This window comes from Moschus berezovskii, chromosome 18 (assembly GCF_049115385.1).
Source record: "Moschus berezovskii isolate FMDL1 chromosome 18, NW_MosBer_1.0, whole genome shotgun sequence".
Taxonomy (NCBI): domain Eukaryota; kingdom Metazoa; phylum Chordata; class Mammalia; order Artiodactyla; family Moschidae; genus Moschus; species Moschus berezovskii.
In genome coordinates this window covers 44,894,114-44,914,746 of record NC_142477.1, presented here as the reverse complement: position 1 = coordinate 44,914,746, position 20,633 = coordinate 44,894,114, and the positions used below count along the sequence as shown (strand labels likewise).

The 20,633-nt window shown below is 43.8% G+C and overlaps 1 protein-coding gene across 4 annotated transcripts in view; it reads right to left on the bottom strand.

Moving 5' to 3' along the window:
• GHR (growth hormone receptor) overlaps nucleotides 1-14,298 on the bottom strand; it is a 333,700-nt gene extending 319,402 nt beyond the window's left edge. For 2 of the 4 annotated variants that reach the window (XM_055422113.2, XM_055422115.2), the window contains exon 1: nucleotides 13,088-13,835. The gene's annotated coding sequence lies outside the window, so the exon portion shown is untranslated. The other 2 variants (XM_055422112.2, XM_055422114.2) reach the window with 2 other exon arrangements.
• Between the last annotated feature and the right edge of the window lie 6,335 nt (nucleotides 14,299-20,633).

Here is a 20,633-nt window from a genome sequence, read left to right as displayed (position 1 = left end):
TGTAGGGTTGCCTCAGGCATTACAGAGATTTAGCATCCTGACTGTAGGCACTAAAAGTCCATAAATCCTTCCAGTCCTTTGAACAACCCTATTTCTAAATGCCCCTATGCCCTGCTTAGCAGAATGGCTGAGAATCACTGGTGAAGGATCTGAGATTCTAGGAAGCTCCATGGCTCTATAGGCCCAACGCTGTCAGAACAAGGATGTGGCAGGGAAGTGGGGCTAGAGGAGGAAATCTCAGGCCAGCTCTACCATCATAGGTTCCATTCAAGATCATACTCTTAAAGGGAAACCACAATGTGGGCATCTTTAATAGACTTCTTGGAATATTGCTAAAGAAAGAAGTTTTAAAATTGAATTTACATAACATTCACGCAAGAGAAGTTTACAGAGACACCTGCAAGCGTCACCACTGTCTAGCAAGGACTAGGTTCAGGATGGCCATATCCCAACAGCCACCCAAGGGAGGGGCCTATATGGCACGTCTGTAAATCCATAATTAGCAATGAGAAGGGCTTCCATTGGGAAACTAATCCACAGCCTGCTACACCCCTCCTGCTCCCTGTTACAAATGACCCCGGGAGCTCCAGACATACCTCCTGGAGCTCAGTTCCCACCCTTCTCACACACAATGTCTACCTATCCAAACAATTCACTGTATTTTAAATCCTGGCCCTGGAGCCACTTTGTCCACAATGCCTCCCCTCAAACACTTTAGCTCAAAACAGATCTCCCTTCACTCTAAATAAATGTCACATTTACATTCTGTAATATAATTTTTCGTTAAATTGTGTACTTGTCAGTACATAGGCACCCCATGTACATTATTAGTGTTGCTTTCCTAACTTAATTGCTAGGTCCTCAAATCAAAGGTCATGTCTTATATTACTTTTGTATTCTCCAGTGTCCTGAACATTTCTGGGAACATGGTAATGGCTCAATAAATATGTGTTCTCAACAAAGGAAACTATAAGCAAGGTGAAAGACAGCCTTCAGAATGGGAGAAAATAACAGCAAACAAAACAACTGACAAAGAATTAATCTCAAAAATACATAAGCAGCTCATGCAGCTCAATTCCAGAAAAATAAGCGACCCAATCAAAAAATGGGCCAAAGAACTAAAAAGACATTTCTCCAAAGAAGACATACAGATGGCTAACAAACACATGGAAAGATGCTCAACATCCCTCATAATCAGAGAAATGCAAATCAAAACCACAATGAGGTACCAACTCACGCCGGTCAGAATGGCTACTATCAAAAAGTCTACAAACAATAAATGCTGGAGAGGGTGTAGAGAAAAACGAACCCTCTTACACTGTTGGTGGGAATGCAAACTAGTACAGCCACTATGGAGAATAGTGTGGAGATTCCTTAAAACGCTGGAAATAGAACTGCCATATGACCCAGCAATCCCACTGCTGTGCATACACACCAAGGAAACCAGAACTGAAAGAGACACGTGTACCCCAATGTTCATTGCAGCACTGTTTACAATAGCCAGGACATGGAAGCAACCTAGATGTCCATCTGCAGACGAATGGATAAGAAAGCTGTGGTACATATACACAATGGAGTATTACTCAGCCATTAAAAAGAACACATTTGAATCAGTTCTAATGAGGTGAATGAAACTGGAGCCTATTATACAGAATGAAGTAAGTCAGAAAGAAAAGCAGCAATACAGTATATTAACGCATACATATGGAATTTAGAAAGATGGTAACAATGACCCTATATGTGAGACAGCAAGAGACGTAGATGTAAAGAACAGACTGTTGGACTCTGTGGAAGAAGGTGAGGGTGGGATGACTTGAGAGAATAGCATTGAAACATGTATGCTATCATATGTGAAACAGATTGCCAGTCAAGATTTGATGCATGAGGCAGGGTGCTCAGGGCTGGTGCACTGGGATGACCCTGAGGGATGGGATGGGGAGGGAGGTGGGAGGGAGGGTCAGGGTAGGGAACACATGTACACCCATGGCTGATTCACATGAATGTATGGCAAAAACCACCACAATATTGTAAAGTAATTAGCCTCCAAATAAAATAATAAAAATAAATAAATAAATTGGAAATGACATAAATAGAACTTGGATAATACTTATGAAGTATAAAGATGAAGTCTGTATAAAGATGTATCTTCCCAATCAACCTGTGTTATATATCTTCAAGTAATTTTACTGTATAAGGTAAATACATGATTGATCATGAAAAGAATTTTAAATGCCTATATATTATGTGGTATTATCATCAAATATATACTAAAATGCAGACAAATCGAAATACATGTTTTAATACAAAAATAAATAAATGTGTTCTGTCTTTGATTTTTCACAGTGATTCCCAAAATACCAGTAGCTTGGTCAATTTGCATCCTGCAGGCTAATAAAATATCTTATTTATTCGCATCTTTTCCTAATTAGTTTTCAAAGTACTTTTCAGATGACATAATTAACTCTGGCATACTTTATATGTACTGAAGGAATAAATAAAAACACTAAAGTATACAGGACAAAGGCAAAGAGAATTAAAATCTCATACTCTGTGATGAAGGTATACCAAGAGCTGGCAGACAGGATGAGTATTCCCAGTTCGACAGAGAATGAGATGGATGGATGGCATCACCGACTCGATGGACATGAGTTTGGGTGAGCTCCGGGAGTTGGTGATGGACAGGGAGGCCTGGCGTGCTGTGATTCATGGGGTCGCAGAGAGTTGGACATGACTGAGTGACTGAACTGAACTGAACTGCACCCTGTGGAAAAATTCAAAATGTTTGCCCCTTGCTTCAATGTTTCCAAGGCCCTGAATAAGATCCACTTTGAAAACCTGATCATCACGTTTGGGTGCCATCATTAATCTAAGGCGAATTAACACTACATTTGCATTATGACTTAGAGTCTAGTCATCTTCCAATCCTATCCACATCCCTTTGCCCCCAACTCTCCATGGAGGTCTTGTCAACAACCTCAATTTCTCTCTGTGTTTTACTACATACTAACATCATTAGTTCTTCTGTGTATTCTTGCCAATTCTTCTTAATCTCTTCTGCTTCTGTTAGGTTCTTACTGTTTCTGTCCTTTATTGTGCCCTTTTTGCATGAAATATTTCCTTGATATCTCCAATTTTCTTGATGAGATCTTTGCTGCTGCTGCTGCTGCTAACTCGCTTCAGTCGTGTCTGACTGTGCAACCCCATAGAGGGCAGCCCACCAGGCGTCCCTGATCCTGGGAATTCTCCAGGCAAGGAACACTGGAGTGGGTTGCCATTTCCTTCTCCCGTGCATGAAAGTGAAAGTGAAGCTCAGTCGTGTCCCACTCTTAGCAACCCCATGGACTGCAGCCTACCAGGCTCCTCTGCCCATGTGATTTTCCAGGCAAGAGTACTGGAGAGGGGTGCCATTGCCTTCTCCGATGAGATCTCTAGTCTTTCCCAATCTACGGTTTTCCTCTATTTCTTGGCATTGTTCATTTAAGAAGGGCTTCTTATCTCTCCTTGTTATTCTCTGCATACAGTTGGGTGTATCTTTCCCTTTCTCCCTTGCCTTTCACTTCTCTTCTTTTCTTAGCTATTTGTAAAGCCTCATAAGACAACCACTTTGTCTTCTTGCATTTTTTTTCCCTTGGGATGGTTTTGGTCACCGCCTATTGTATAATGTTATGAACCTCCACATAGTTTTTCAGGCACTCTGTCTACCAGATCTAATCTCTTAAATATATTCCCTACCTCCACAGTATAATCATAAGGGATTTTATTTAGGTCAAATCCGACTGGCCTAGTGGTTTTTTCCCCCACTTTCTTTAATTTGAGCCTGAACGTTGAAATAAGGAGCTCATGATCTGAGCTACAGTCAGCTCAGGGTCTTATTTTCGCTGACTGTATAGAGCTTCTCCAACTTCAGCTACAAAGAATATGATCAGTCTGATTTTGGTATTGACCATCTGGTGATGTCCATGTGTAGAGTCATCTCTTGTGTTGCTGGAAGAGGGTGTTTGTTGTGACCCGTGCATTCTCTTGAGAAAACCGTTAACCTTTGCTCTACTTCATTTTGAACTCCAAGGCCAAACTTGCCTGTTACTCCAGGTGTCTCTTGACTTGTCTCTTGACTACTTCTGCATTCCAATCCCCTAGGATGAAAAGGGTATTCTTTATTTGGTCTTAGTTCTAGAAGGTGTTGTAGGTCTGTACAGATGTTCAAAAAAGGTGTTAATGACATGGATAATGATGGTGTGGTCACTCACCTAGAGCCAGACATCCTGGAGTGTGAAGCTAAGTGAGCCTTAGTACAAATAAAGCTAGAGGAGGTGATGGAATTCCAGCTGAGCTATTTCAAATCCTGAAAGATGATGCCGTTAAAGTGCTGCACTGAATATCTTAGCAAATTTGGAAAACTCAGCAGTGGCCACAGGACTGGAAAAGGTTAACTTACATTCCAATACCAAAGAAGGGCAATGCCAAAGAATGTTTTAACTACCGCACAATTGCACTCATTTCACACGCTAGCGAGGTAATGCTCAACATCCTTCAAGCTAGGCTTCAGCAGTATGTGAACTGAGAACTTCCAGATATACAAGCTGGATTTAGAAAAGGCAGAGGAACCAGAGATCAAATTGCCAACGTTCATTCGATCATAGAAAAAGCACGGAATTCCTGAAAATTATCTACTTCTGTATCACTGACTACGCTAAAGCCTTTGACTGTGTGGATCACAAAAATCTGTGGAAAATTCTCAAAGAGATGCAAATACCAGTGTACCTTACCTCTTTCCTGAGAAACCTCCATGCAGGTCAAGAAGCAACAGTTAGAAACGGACATGGAGCAAACTGGTTCAAACTGGGAAAAGAATACGTCAAGACTGTACATTGTCACCTTTCTAATTTAACTTCTATGCAGAGTACATCATATGAAATGCCAGGCTGAATTAAGCACAAGCTGGAATCAAGGTTGCTGGGAGAAATATCAACAACTTCAGATATGCAGATGATACCACTCTAATGGCAGAAAGCGAAGATGAACTAAAGAGCCTCTTGAGGAGGTGAAAGAGAAGAACAAAAAAACTGGCTTAAAACTCAAATTCAAAAAACTAAGATCACAGCATCCAGTCTCATCACTTCATGGCAAATAGGTGGGAGAAACTGAAAAGAGTGATAGATTTTCTTTTCTTGGGCTCCAGAATCACTCGGGACAGTGACTGCAGTCATGAAATTAAAAGACACTCACTCCTCAGACGGAGAAGGCAATGGCAAGCCACTTCAGTACTCTTGCCTAGAAAATCCCATGGATGGAGGAGCCTGGTTGGCTGCAGTCCGTGGGGTCACTATGGGTCGGACACGACTGAGCGACTTCACTTTCACTTTTCACTTTCACACATTGGAGAAGGAAATGGCAAACCACTCCAGTGTTCTTGCCTGGAGAATCCCAGGGACGGGGGAGCCTGGTGGGCTTCCATCTATGGGGTCACACAGAGTCGGACACAACTGAAGTGACTTAGCAGCAGCAGCAGCACTCCTCAGAAGGAAAGCTATGACAAACCTAGACAGCATACTCAAAAGCAGAAACATCACTCTGCCAACAAAGGTCCATATAGTCAAAACTATAGTTATTCCAGTAGACATGTATGGATATGAGAGTTAGACCAAAAAGAAGGCTGAGTGCCAAAGAACTGATCCTTTCAAATTGTGGTGCTGGAGAAGACTCTTAAGAGTCCCTTGGACGGTAAGGAAATCAACTCTGAATATTCACTGGAAGGACTGATGCTGAAGCTGAAGCTCCAATACATTGGCCACCTGATGCAAAGAGCTGACTCACCCTGATAGCTGGGAAAGACTGAAGGCAGGAGGAGAAGGGGATGACAGAGGATGAGATGGTTGGATGGCATCACCGACCCACTGACATGAGTTTGAGCAAACTCTGAGAGATAGTAAAGGACAGGGAAGCCTGGCATACTGCAGTCCATGGGGTCGCAAAAAGTCAGACATGACTTAGTGACTGAACAAAAACAACATCATTAGTAACATATCAGTACTGAATGTTTATTCTATGCCAAACAAAGGTTGTTTTGCACACGTCCCTATTGGAAACATGGTGCTGCATGACTGCTGATAAAAAGAAACTTTTCCTCTTTATTCTGCTGCTCATTCTTCAGTCTTTCTGATTTGCTCGGTATAAAATTGGTGTCTTTTCTGTCATCATCATCTTGGCAGGGATCCTGCTATTTCTCCCCTTATGGAAAGAAACCATTGTAGAGGGTTTGTCTTCAGGAATCTTTTCACAATTTCTCATTCACTTATGCTTTTTCCAGGCTCTTCTTTACTTTGCTTTATCAAATTGAGGTTTCTCTTGGGTAACAATAACATAGCTTGAAGATGTCCAAAGAAGCCACTGATAAAGTGAAGTGGGATCATACGCCAATCATCCTGACCAAGGACAAAGCTGCCATCTGACTAACAGCAGTCATAACTGGAAGTCTAACTGAGGATTCATCAGCCATCCTCAAACTCGAGATGAGGTATTTTCTGCATCACAGTAGCACCTTCTAGTTTAACAAGCACCAGAAGAAAACTTTGTAAGACTGTTTTGTAATGATCTCACTCTACATTTTTTATATGACCACTCAAAGATTAAAAAAAAAGGTAGATATAATGTGATACTATGATAAAGGATATTTTTAAGCAAGAAAAAAATGAGTTTTTCTATGCACCAATGACTTTATCATATGTCTAATATACTAACAGGTGTTAGTCACTCATTTGTTTTCGACTCTTTGTGAGCCCATGGACTGTAACCTGCCAGGCCCCTCTATCCATGGGATTCTCCAGATAAGAATACTGGAGTTGGTTATCATTCCCTTCTCCAGGAGATCTTCCTAACCCAGGGATTGAACCTGGGTCTTCAGCATTGCAGGCAGATTCTTTACCATCTGAGCCACCAGGGAAGCCCTATACTAAAGGAACAGAGAGGGATGCCGCTCTTAAGGTTTTTAATTATATATTACTTTAAATGTTTTATTCTGTAAACAACTGAGGATATAATCAAGGAGTTATTACAGCAAGTGTCTAGCATAGCAGGCTGTCCACCATAGACCAATACATCAAAGCACCTGTTCAATTTGCAAGCCCTTTTGGTTCTAATGCTGACTGAGGGATTTATAGGGTACTTTCCACCACTAGTGCCAGATCTCCACGAAGTGAGCATTTTCCTTACGATACATTTTCCACTTAGAAGCCCAGCCAGCTGGGAATAGACTTGTTTATGTTTAAACAAATTCACAATCTAAGAAGTCTATTTCATTGGGATTATAATGACATTCTTCTAAAGAAAACTGACTGAAGTCTAGTCAATAACAAAAGATGCAAGCCCTAAACAGAGCAGTAAACACATCTGGAAGTTTTAAGGACTCTGCAGAAGAAATTATCTACTGATTTGGGAAGGAAGTATTTGAAGGTAAGTTGAGAGGCTAATTAAAAACACACAGCCCAACAATTTGACGAAATCATCGCCTTCCTATGAATCATTATTCAGTGAAATGGGGACCTGACCTAAGGGTTTGTTCGCCTATATTAAAAGGTACTGAGAAACGCCCAACAAGGAAGTTGAAACTAAGCAATGACCCTCTCTGTCATCCTTCTTTTAAGAGTCTGGTACTCTTCATGGAAATTTGTTTAGCTCAAAGAAAAAACAACAAAAGAAAAGAAACTACTTCAGGAAGACCTCCTGCATTAGACTGTGATGAGCTGGTATTGTTTAGAAATGGGAGCTGGAAGCATGATTGTGATTACATTTTAATCTGTTTTACATAATTGATTTTTAAAAATTAATGGTAAGGGAAGAGAATCATTAAACAGCATTTCTTGATGCTTATATCCAAAATTGTTGCACACTGTTAAATAAATGATATAAATTAAAGCTCGACTGTCCAAGGTAGCCCACATTAAGTCAATTAACACTCTTTCCACACAGCTGTGTCTACAGCATTCAGCAGAGGGAAACAATAAAAAAATGAATCACATTTATTTTGTGCTCTTGAGAATCCCACAGCCTAGCAAGGAAGACAGATATGTAAAGACTAGACCACGAGACTGAAAATGAGTGAGACAGGTGTTCCTACAGACGTTCAAGCAAAGCCCAAAAAGATCTGAGAGAGAAATTCAACAATTTAATGGATACAAATATAGCTCTGCAAAAAGCCCTAGCAGATCATCTTGATAATTCCTCTCTTTTTGTTGTTTGTTATTAACTTGTGAGAAATATGAAGCTCAAGAAAGTTAAGTAGTCTGCAAAAATTACAAAGCCTATTAGAAGCAGAGGTGAGGAGACCCAGGTTTCCTGACACCTACTTTATTTCACATTATGTCATCCTAACTGGCAGGTTTCTAATATCAAAGCAGAACTTTGGTTTAGAAATTATATATTCAAATACTTATCAGTAGATCTGCTATATTTGAGGAAGGAGGGTGAATAGGAGGTAGGGAGTAGTGAAATAGATAAAAAAAATTTTTTTATTGACATATAGCTGATTTACAATATTGTGTTACTTCCAAGTGTACAGCAGAGTGGCTCATATATATATATATGTATATATATATATCTTTTTCAGCTTCTTTTTCCACATAGGTCATTACAATGAAATAGATTTTTGAACTTTAAAAAATGTACTTTATCATTGATTATTTCCTCCCTTTAAAAGAGGAAAGAAAAAAGCAAGGAAGAAAATGTAATATGGATGGAGACCTTAATGCAAGGGGGATGGGTGAGGACTCTTACTGCAAACACACACACACACACACACACACACACACACACACACGAGGGGGACAGCATGGACAATTCCATCTAACATCACAAGACTCACACTGGCCCCTTGTCCTGACTGAAGTTTGTGCACAAGTAGGATCTTCTGATAGGCCCAGAAGTCAGTCTTTATCACAGGTTAGTTTTCTCTTTTTGCCAAGAAGAAATGGTCATTTCTTTCACATCCAGACTTGCTGATATAAACAATACTGTCATCATCATCAAGCATAAACACTTTCTGCAGGAAGACAGAAGAGTCTCGGCTGTGGCAGATTCTCAGCTGGTGGCAGAGGAAACTCATAATTTAGTCGGGAAGCCTCAGCCGGATACACAAAAGAGAAATCAATCGTAACAGATAGGTGTCCAATACCGAGTCCAGGTCGTAAATGCTACATGTGGAAACACCAACGATGTCCTGGCACAAAATACTCACAGAGGAGAAAATACTCACTGGCAGTAGGCACAAATATTCACAGAGGAGAAAAGTCATTCTCAGTGGAGTTAATTTGCATGTTGGTGGTAAAGTTCAGACTCAAACTGGGTTCAGATGGGTCCCAAAGTTGTTGCCTTTGCACCACGCCCTCTCCCCTGTATGCACCGGCTTCGCTTCCTCCCTCCACGGTGAGGACATGGAAAGTGAGGAGTATCAGGGAGCTCCCTGAGTACTGAGATATAACTGCTCCAGACTTCCCTGCGGCGTCGGCGAGCATTTATCTCCAGAGGAAGGCAAGGCTGTTGACTCAGTTCATGTCTGACATGTACATCTTCAACCCCAGTTGCCTGAGGAAGTGTCTGATGTACTTTCACTTCATTTAGGGTCAGATAGCATAGTGTCCGGAGAAGGCAATGGCAAGCCACTCCAGTACTCTTGCCTAGAAAATCCCATGGATGGAGGAGGAGCCTGGTAGGCTGCAGTCCGTGGGGTCGCTAAGGGTCGGACAGGACTGAGCGACTTCACTTTTACTTTTCACTTTCACACATTGGAGAAGGAAATGGCAACCCACTCCAGTGTTCTTGCCTGGAGAATCCCAGGGATGGGGGACCCTGGTGGGCTTCTGTCTATGGGGTCACACAGAGTCGGACACGACTGAAGTGACGCAGCAGCAGCAGCAGCAGCATAGTGTCCAGGACTTGGACAGAACAAGCCTTCAATATAAATGCTGACTGCACGTACCAACTCACACTTGTGAAAAGAATATCTCACAATGTCATCTCTACCTGTCTGTAACGTGCAGCTGCAATTTGCTCATTTTCAGAATATTCTGCATCTGCTATTCAGGGCTTGGTATTCCTTGATAGTTAGAAACGAGAGAGCTGTCTTCACTGCATGTAGAATTATATTCACCTACACAGTATTACATTTTCCACAGACTCATTGGGAGTTCAGGCATGAAACAAAGTCTTGAAACTATTATATCATAATGTTTTGACTGTGGATGATTAATAATCTGAAAAGAAATGAGTTGATTACAGATTTGAAATTAGTGAACAGTGTAATGAAATGGCTAAAACAGCTCATGAATATTAAGCTGACTTAATAGATGTAGAGGGCTTCCCTGGTGGCTCAGAGGTTAAAGCGTCTGCCTCCAATGTTCGATCCCTGGGTCGGGAAGATCCCCTGGAGAAGGAAATGGTAACCCACTCCAGTATTCTTGCCTGGAGAATCCCATGGACGGAGAAGCCTGGTAGGCTACAGTCCATGGGGTCGCATAGAGTAGTCGGACACGACTGAGCGCCGGAACGGAATAGATGTAGAACGTCCAGGACTTGGGATTTCACATCTATGTTTTGGATGATACACATTAGGAAAGATGGTGAGAACGTGGATTCGAGGGCATATTGGTCAGGGCAGAAATGGGTGGCAATCCACAGTGGGTGAGGAACAACTCTGAGAATAGGCAAAAAAGAATTCAGGAGGAAGGAGCGTGCTGCTTGTTCTCCATACAGCACTTAAAGGGATGGGAGATGAGATTCACTGTATGTGGTTCCAGTTTAGGCCAGTAAGCAGAAAATGTTGATTCAGTACAGGCAGAACTTTCTAGTCATGAATCTCTCCTAGAAGAGACAGGCTAGTGAGGAAGCAAGATTTTCATCTGATTATTTCCCAGAAGAGCTCAGCTGGTCCACTAATAGGGATGGCTCTGAAGTGGTGATTCTTGCCCCTGGTAGGGAGTTACCTCTAAAGTCAGTGATCATACTAATCAACCATGTTATTGAGTATATTCTTTACTTTATACTGTCCCAAGTTTTAAAAAATATCACTTTACCAAAAAGACATCCTGTATTGCCTTGTTTACCCAACTAGCAAAGGTATGACTCTAGCCTTAAAACACTTCGATTCTTATCAACTCAAGATTCAGAAAATGATTGGTTGATTTGAATACTCATTTAAGTCACTACCACAGTTTATAGGGTTTTCTTTTTTAAAAAGAAAAAGAGGTGTATGGACATATGTGAACACACTCACAAAACAGAAATTATTTTCATTATTGACATACTTTTGAAAAATGTATTCTCTGAAAGTAAACCAAAACTCTGGAATTGTGCAGTTTACCAGTGGAATGACCAGAAGCTTAAGGTTAGTAGATTTAAAAAATACAAGCCATGCCTTTTTTCTAAGCTAACCATTATGCTGTGCCTTATTCTCAGTGTATCACTCAGATCTATCTTTATATTAACAATGCTTACTAGCAGATAGCCAAAAAGGTTTGCCAAGTTGGACCAACTTTAAGATTTGTTTCCATGTTGGGGTGCTTCAAGTGCTTGGCAGAAGCAGACGGCAATGAGGGTTCATTTATTATATTATGCTATAAACATTATGTCTTGAGCTAACAAGATACTCAACATGACAATTCCATAGGTTACTAAGCACTGTAAACATCTGTTAACACAGGCACCAGAGATAGCACAGAGAAGGCGTCTAATAACAGAATCCATTTAAAAGTTTATGATGTGGAGTCTACTGTTTAAAAACCAACAATCAAAAGCATAGCCCCAAACTCTGCCTAGAACAAATATTTGCCAGGCAAAGTTATGCTCAGTTTGAAAAAAAAATGCACTGGTGTCCTCACTTTGTCAATGCATTTATAGGTTTTCATTTCACACCTCTGCCCATGAAGTGCTGCTTTTCCATGCTACTCAGATTTAAACTATAATTTCACTGTGATATATTTACTCCAAAAGAAAAACTGAATGTTGACTCACCAACTTTCCTTAGACTTCATGTGAAGCAAGAAGTTTACAAGAGGGAGGAAGAAGATGAGAGATGGGACATACTTAAGCCACAAATGAAGTTTTTCCAGTGGTCTCTGGCTTAAAACACATCCTTCCAGCTCCATCTAAAGTCCATCTGAAGGGAAACCATCAATGACCCAGACTCCTTGAAATCTAATCTGGCAACACTGAGCTTTGCTTTTCTCAGAAGGAAACAATCCTCAATCACAGAAAAGATGGAACCAACAACTCTCGTCCACTAAATTTTATTTCGTTTCTATCCAGCATTTTAATTTCTAGAAATGTTTCAATACTAGTTACCTGCAAAGTCTATATACCCTGGCACCCCCAGAGAAGAGGACTTCCAAGATGACAACAACTACTCAGGGCACAGAACTGCCACGGTGAGGAAAGGTGAGTGCCTTCCCAGGCGCACACACTAGGGAGTCTAAACTCCCCAGAGACTGACTACAGCACCCTGGGAATCTCAGATCCACCGATCCAAACTGCGTCCCGCGTCTCCGGGCTTCTGGACCCACACATTCACACTTCTCCTAGACCCTCAGTCCTCCTGTGCAGGTCTCCTGAGAGCTCCAGAAACCTCTACCACCAGCCCTTCGATGGCAAAGGGATTAGTATTTTAAAGTCTGTGGTATTTAAATCCCGTTCAGCAACTCTTGCGGCTTCCCAACCCTCTGGCTTCCCGTTACCTTTCCCTGCCCCTTCCAAGGTCTTCGGGCGGCACAAACAGACGGGCCGCACCTCTCCGGCCTCCTCCCCCCAACTCCCCCGCACACCCTACTGGCTTAGGCTCCGACACGCCCCCCACCCCCAGGAGCACACATGGGCGCACACACACAGAGCTCACGTACACACCCATCCCGCACTCAGGCCCCGCACCCGGCCACCGACTCCCGCAGCGCAGCCCCAACAGGCGTACCCCCTGCTCCGGGTTATAGACAAAGCACTCACCCCAAAATAGACTTCCCTGTGCACCCGCAAGTCGGTGACCCTGCTCACACCCTCCCACTGAGCGCGGCCAGACTCCTCACCCCAGATCCGGCACTATCCCACTCACCCGCGGCTCTCCTGCCTGAGCAGTTCTGTCAAAACTTTGAGCCTGGTCGATTTCATAACCACAAGTGTGTCCAGGGCTGGAGGAGCTCGGCTCGCCACGATCTCCACCCACCCCAGCTCATGCGGACTGCTGGCCGTGACTCTAGCCCCAGCTCCGTGGGTGCCAATGTCCCGGCTGCAGCCCGCACAAACGCACAAAGGGTGGTGCGCTTTGGGGAGGAGCGCGAGGGGTAGAGCGCACAGCCGGACCACCTCCTCCCTCCTGCCCTCTCCCCGCGCAGCCTGGGACCTCTCCTCGCTCGGCAGCCGAGCCTCTGCAGTTCCTGCCTCAGCCTGGCTGACTGATGGTGTCAAACAGAAACGCTCGCAGAACTTCTAAGACTTGAACAAAACTGGATTCGGAGGAAGCCCCTCCAGGCACCGCAAACACGGGTGGGTGCAGGCGCCAGCGTGGGATGGTTCGCCTGTCACCCCTAACTCCCTGATGCCCCCCACTAACTTACACAAACACACACACATACACACGTCCAGAGCGTGGATCGGGTTACAACGACCCACCAGTTGAAAACAACTTCTTGGCGAGGAGGAGGGGCGCACCGCCAACCCCCAAGTCACCAGGACAAAAATTATCAGTGTAAATACGCAAGACAGATTGCCCACTTTTCATAAACAACCGGCGTCCCCGGCTCCACTCCCAGGCCCCCCGATACAACAGTGGACAAGTAACAGCCCGGTCCCGGACCTCCTTCCAGTACCTCCGAGCCTCGCCTCCGGAGAGAGAGCGCGGTTCGCGCCGCGCTGGGGCCGAGGGCGCAGGGCCCTGCGGCCCCCCGGTCCCCGCCGCCGCCGCGGCTCAGCAGCCGCCGCCGCCGCCGCTCCGCAGACCGCCTCCTCCTCCCATGGCTGCGCCCGGCTCGGCGGCCCGCTGGCTGTCAGGCTCGGGGAGGGGGAGGGGGCGGGGGCAGCCGGGAAGGGAGGCCGGGGGGGAGGGCTGGGAACCGGCGGCCGCTGTTCACCAGGGGCCACGCCGGGCCCGGCCCGCCGCCCCCGGGAGCCGGGCGGCCGCGGCGAGGGGGAGCGGGAGTTGGGGGCGGCCGGTTCGAGACCCGCTGCGGAGGCGCCGAGCGCCGTCCCGGCCGAGCATTCCGCGGAGCTGGGATGAAGCGATCCCCGGCGAGGAGTTGGGAGTTGGTGCGTGTCACTCTCATCTGGGCTGCGCGGCTCCTCCTAGAGGAAAATATTGGTAGTTGCAGGGCACTTCCTTCCTCTCCGCCCACCCCTGTTCCCAAAGAGGGGCAGGACCTAAAAGAGCCTAAGTGCAGTCAACAAATTCAGAGGAAAGCTTACGTTAGCTTTGCTGGAAAGGGGGAGAAAACGGACAAGGCCGCTTGAACAGCGTAATTAGCAAACCCACCACTGCCTCTTTCCACCTGCAACCAATTTCCAAACTCCTGCTTGCTGGGGCATGGTGAAAAGATAGTTAAAAGTAGGAAGAACCACATTTTAGAGGTTAGAAAACAGAGGCAGGAGAGATGAAGTAACTTACCAAGGACACAAGGCATGTTAGAATAGGAGTGTGTCCAGACCCTGAAGCACAGGGAGGCGGGTATTCAGACACAGGCCTCAGCCCCCGGATTGTCCTCGTGTGCAACCTAGGGAATGTGGCTTTTAAATGTCCTGCGCGGGACATCTGTCAAATACGGGCCTTTCCATCTCATTCCACTGCAGGGAAAATAAAGTGAGAAGCTGTCAACGCGATTTAGAAAGTCAGTATCGTTCTGCATAAGCCCGTCATGTTCTTAAAGCATCAAACTCTTGTCACCACAGGCTTTTCTAAGCAGAAAGTTCAAAAGTCCAGTTCCAGGTTTTCTGAGATCTGAGAGAGCAGCGCCTCATGCTATCTTTTTATTATTTACTTTATTACTGACAGCCACTTGTAATGTCATTTATTTAACAGCTTGGGTTTACTAAATTTTATATATACATATGTATGTATGTATGTAATTTACAGGATTCTGAGACACAAAGCCAAATTTATACCCAGAGATAAATGTTTAAGCAACAACTTAAAGAAACCAAGCGTCTTAGCACTGCTGCTGCTGCTAAGTCACGTCAGTGGTGTCCGACTCTGTGCAACCCCATAGACGGCAGCCCACCAGGCTCCCCCGTCCCTGGGATTCTCCAGGCAAGAACACTGGAGTGTGTTGCCATTTGCTTCTCCAACGCAAGAAAGTGAAAAGTGAAAGTGAAGTCGCTCAGTCGTGTCTGACTCTTAGCGACCCCGTAGATGGCAGCCCACCAGGCTCCTCCATCCATGGGGTTTTCCAGGCACTAGAATAAAACAAAAATCCCTGGGGCATGGAAAATAGTAGAGGGGGGCAGTCCGGAGGGTGGGTGGGACAAGAATGGAAGAAACACAAGACCAAAGACTTGGGGGCAGCAGATGTTACGTCAGATATCCCTGTTTTTAAGGGATTCACAGAAGTGGAAAATTCTGTTCCTTGGAGTCCTTTCTGGTGCTCAGCTGTGGCTCAGCAACCCAACTGTTCAAGGCAAAGACACCCAGCAGGAAAGGAGGGGGAAGATTCTAGACGGGGTGTGGATCACACTGTCCCATCTCGAGGCAGGTGGGTGTTGATCTTGAACTGGTCCTTCCCCAGCTCTATCCCCTCTATCATTAGACTCAAGTCCTTTCCCTCAGTGGCTAGCTTGTGTCCGACTCTGTGACCCCGTGGACTGCAGCACGCCTGGCTTCCCTGTCCTTCACTATCTCCCAAAGTTTGCTCGAATTCATGTCCTTTCCCTCAGAACCACCCCTAATCCTTTGACTTCTGGAGTTATATATTCCTAGAGCAGTAGGAGTGCTTATCAATGTCTGGGGTTTTTAAAAGGGGAGTTGCCCACATAGAGATTAGGGCACAGGCAGGCAGAACACCTGCTGGGTGGTCACTGCTGCTGCCAGGTTGGCTGAAAGGGCAGTACTGACAGGAGTGGAAATCAGGCAGTCCTAGAATGCTGACTCTACTCCTTCTGAGATGACCTTCCAAGTTGGCACTTCAGACTCTGGCATCGCCAGATTCTCTCTTTATGTCACCTCTGTGCCTTCTTATCCTTGCTCCCCCTTCTCCCCCTCAAGTCCAAACTTGATCTAGTCTAGCAGGTGCCAGATGGACTCACGAAATATATTCTAAGTTCTAGTGTTTGTGCCCTGAGACCATTTCAGGGCCATGCTTAGCAAAGAAAGATTACCTTCTTTCTTCCTCTGGGTTCATCTAGAGCCTTTATTCTGTGAGGCAGGGGAACTGACTGCTCCATCTTTGAGAGGCAGGTCATCATGCACTAAAAACATTGGTTAATATAAAAAGTTATGGAACAAGACATAAAATTGCAGCTTACATGAAAGGCAGTCCTCTTTAAGCTCCATGAATAAAGATCCTCCGATCTCATATATGATCGTATTAGGTCTATCGTAGTGTTTGCCTCTTTGTATTTTCTAGATTATGAGGGGAAATATATCAGGTACTGAATTAATTCATTTGCCTCAAGTTAAGAAAGAGGAGAGTGAAAAAGTTGACTTAAAGCTCACCATTCAGAAAACTAAGATTATGGCATCTGGTCCCATCAATTCATGGGAAATAGATGGGGAAACAGTGGAAACAGTATCAGACTTTATTTTTTGGGCTCCAAAATCACTGCAGATTGTGATTGCAGTCATGAAATTAAAAGACACTTACTCCTTGGAAGGAAAGTTATGACCAACCTAGATAGCATATTAAAAATCAGCATGTATATTATCATAAGTGACCAGTCCAGGTTCGACGCATAAATTTTCCTCTGTTCATTTCTTTGCATTTGTGCTTTTTTAATAAAAATACTTTTAACTGTAAAAAAAAAAAAAAAATCAGAGACATTACTTTGCCAACCAAGGTCCGTCTAGTCAAGGCTATGGTTTTTCCCGTGGTCATGTATGGATGTGAGAGTTGGACTGTGAAGAAAGTTGATTGCCAAAGAATTGATGCTTTTGAACTGTGGTGCTGGAGAAGACTCTTGAGCATCCCTTGGACTGCAAGGAGATCCAACCAGTCCATTCTAGAGGAGACCAATCCTGGGCGTTCATTGGAAGGACTTATGCTAAAGCTGAAACTCCAATACTCTTGCCACCTCATGCGGCGAGTTGACTCACTGGAAAAGACCCTGATGCTGGGAGGGGTTGGGTGCAGGAGGAGAAGGGGACGACAGAGGGATGAGATGGCTGGATGGCATCACCGACTCGATGGATGTGAGTTTGAGTGAATTCTGGGAGTTGGTGATGGACAGGGAGGCCTGGCGTGCTGCGATTCATGGGGTCGCAAAGAGTCGGACGCGACTGAGTGACTGAACTGAACTGAAGGCATGACAGAGTACCTTTAACATATGAAGCATGAAGTTGGACTTATCAAGCCTTCCTATCTGCCTGAAATATTCTACTTTGACCAGATAGGGAGATTCTCCTTAACCTTCAAATTCCAACTCCATTGTTTCATGACTAACTTTTCCCAAAGGTGAAATTAATTAACTATCCCTGCATGTGTGTCCTCATAGGTCTTTATACCTACTTTTATTAAATATTTCAGTTTTTATTAATATGTCTACTGTTCACATTAATTATGAGGCCTCTGCGGGAGGTACTATATATTCTTACAATTTGTATCTAAAATGTCTATGTGGGTTCCCAGCAAATGGTAGGATGCCCAATAAATATTTATTCAAGTTTAATGAAAATATAGCGCTTCCAAATTTGTATCTCAAACCTAGGTCTTTATACAGAGGTCCAGACTGCCACCCTCCACATTTTGTCATACGCCATGTTCAGAATTGGGTCTCTTCTTGAGCCTTCTATACCTAGCACCTGGTCTGATCCACCATCATCTTTTCTGCCTGGGTTACTGCAATTGTCTCCCAAATTTTACTGTTCCTGTTTTGCTGGAGAATTTAAACCATGACAATATTTGCTGGTAAAATTAGTAATATTCTAAAGATAAAACACACTTACTTTAAAGGATTTTTGAAAACTAACACTGAATCCCCATCCACCAGGTTCTTTCACTCAACAAGTACTGGAGAGGCTGCAGCATGACAGATTTGTTCTAGGAACTTAAGCTGCATCACGTAACAAAACTTACCTGACATGCTCACAGAGACCTTGCCTTCACGGGACTCTCATTCTAGTTGGGGGAGACAGTGAACAATAATAAACATAATGAACAGGTAAATCACTGAGGAGCTGCTCAGCTTTATACTAGGATAAAGCATTCAGGAAAGCCTGGTAACAAGTGGAAAAATGTTGGGAATGTCTTCCTTGCCCAAGACTCAGCAGCATATTATGAAGTTGAGCATGTGATGGTTGTGAACACTCTGCAAGAGCACACTTGACTCTCCCACCCTGTCCTTAGCCTTCACTCCCAATTGCATTGGTTGAGAGGGTGGCCGGGGATTCATGAAGGGAAGAAAACAACTGAGGAATGAATTTACCCTTTCTTTCCTCTGTTGAAAGCCAACAGGGGAAAAACTATTTCCTAATCTGGAAATTCTTAGCCAAGATTTATGAGGAGGTCCGAGAGCCAGTATTAGAGCTTGTAATCACCATTTGTTTTATGAATCTCAAAGAATAGGTATTTAAATTCAGAGCTCTTAAAAATTAAAAGGAATATTATTGCCTTGACTCTCTGGTGGAGTCAGAGTCACCCCCAGGAAAGCTCAGGGCCTGGGCAATGCTATCCATGTGCAGCTAGCAGGTAGAAAGGAACCAGACAAGACAGGACTTAACAGAGACTCATGAATGAATGTTCCTCTTTAAATGATTTGAGTGTAAAGATTTTTTTAAAATGTTTTAAATATTTTGAGATTATTTTCTCTATCCTGCGACTACATGCAAAAGCTTGTTTTTAAAAAGTAGCTGATAGACAATCTTCCACCTTCTGTCTGGATAATTATATTGATGTGTAACCCATTAGCTCCCTCATTGGAAACCAAGTTCCATTCTGTGATCGCACCATTTGTTAAAAGTACTTTAGCCAGAATCTGATATTCTATTATTATACCTGACTCTATCTCTAAAGCACATAGGGAAAAACTAGAAATTTTCAATTTGTTTTTTTCCATGAGACACACTTTCTTCATGTCACACCATAAGTTACCTCTCTCCCAGGCCAAACACATGTAGTTCTTTCCACTACTTCTTATGTGATGAGTTTTCCAGACTTTATACCATCCTAGGCCTCTGCCTTAATTATATTCCAGTTCATCAAAATCCTTCATAAATTACTGATGCCAGTATCAAATTGATCAATCCTGGATGTTCATTGGAGGGACTGATGCTAAAGCTGAAACTGCAATACTTTGGCCACCTCATGCAACGAGTTGACTCACTGGAAAAGACTCTGATGCTGGGAAAGGTTGGGGGCGGGAGGAGAAGGGGACGACAGAGAATGAGATGGCTGGATGGCATCACCGACTCTGTGGACATGAGTTTGAGTGAACTCCGGGAGTTGGTGATGGACAGGGAGGCCTGGCGTGCTGTGATTCATGGGGTCGCGGAGAGTCGGACACGACTGAGCGACTGAACTGAACTGAACTGATGATCACCACAAGATAGAGGAAAGCTATGAACCTCCATCTAGGTTCTCTGGCGTGTTGGAAATGGCAGAAGTCTTGAAGTCTGAGAGATGTGGTAGGATCCCCAGCTCTGATCCATCTTCCATTGTCACTCAGCCTATGCTCCATGGAAGTGCAATCTTACCATTATCAGGGCATTTCCATCCCTTCTTTGCTTTCACATTCAATCATCTCCTACTCTGTCTTCACATATTACTTGGTTCTTTCTATTTATCCTCTTTATTTTTAAAAGAAGAGGAAATACAAAAATAAAAAAGGAATGTGAGTGAGAAAGTAATCTGAGCAGATATGAAAAAGTTTTTCATAGCAACTTTAGAGAAATTAGGCACACAGAATATTTCCAGTTACTAAATAAACTATCTAATTTGCTAATCAGACTTCTCCAAGGGTATTGTGAAAACCCAGGAGGAAAAATACTGATCCCTTGGTGTACCAAAAGAATAGACCTGCCTACTACCTGGTGTCCACCCAGTGAAGCCAGCAAAGGTCAAGGTGAGAGGAGGAACTGCTGGAGAATTCCTGGCTGGGAAAAATGCTTAGGCAGGGCTAGGACTATTGAGGAGAGAGAGGGCCTGCAGCATAGCAGCACTTTCCTCAAGGTCACTGGCCCTCTGCAGCACGTGCTGAATGAGGTAAAGGCTGAGACATATTAACCAGAGGAACTCAGGATGTTTTGGATGAAAGAAAATTTGAGAGCTAAGTCAAACAGGTCTCAACTGTTGTAGACGAATAGTAAATCACAATGTCGGTCAAAATTAAATTTGTTCCATAAAATTTGTTTCTCATACGTTTTCCTAACATTATAGAGTATTCCAAGCACATTCACAGCAATTATGTCAATGTTTCTTCACAGCAGTGCTATGAAGAAGGTGTGATTATCCTATTGTGAGCAA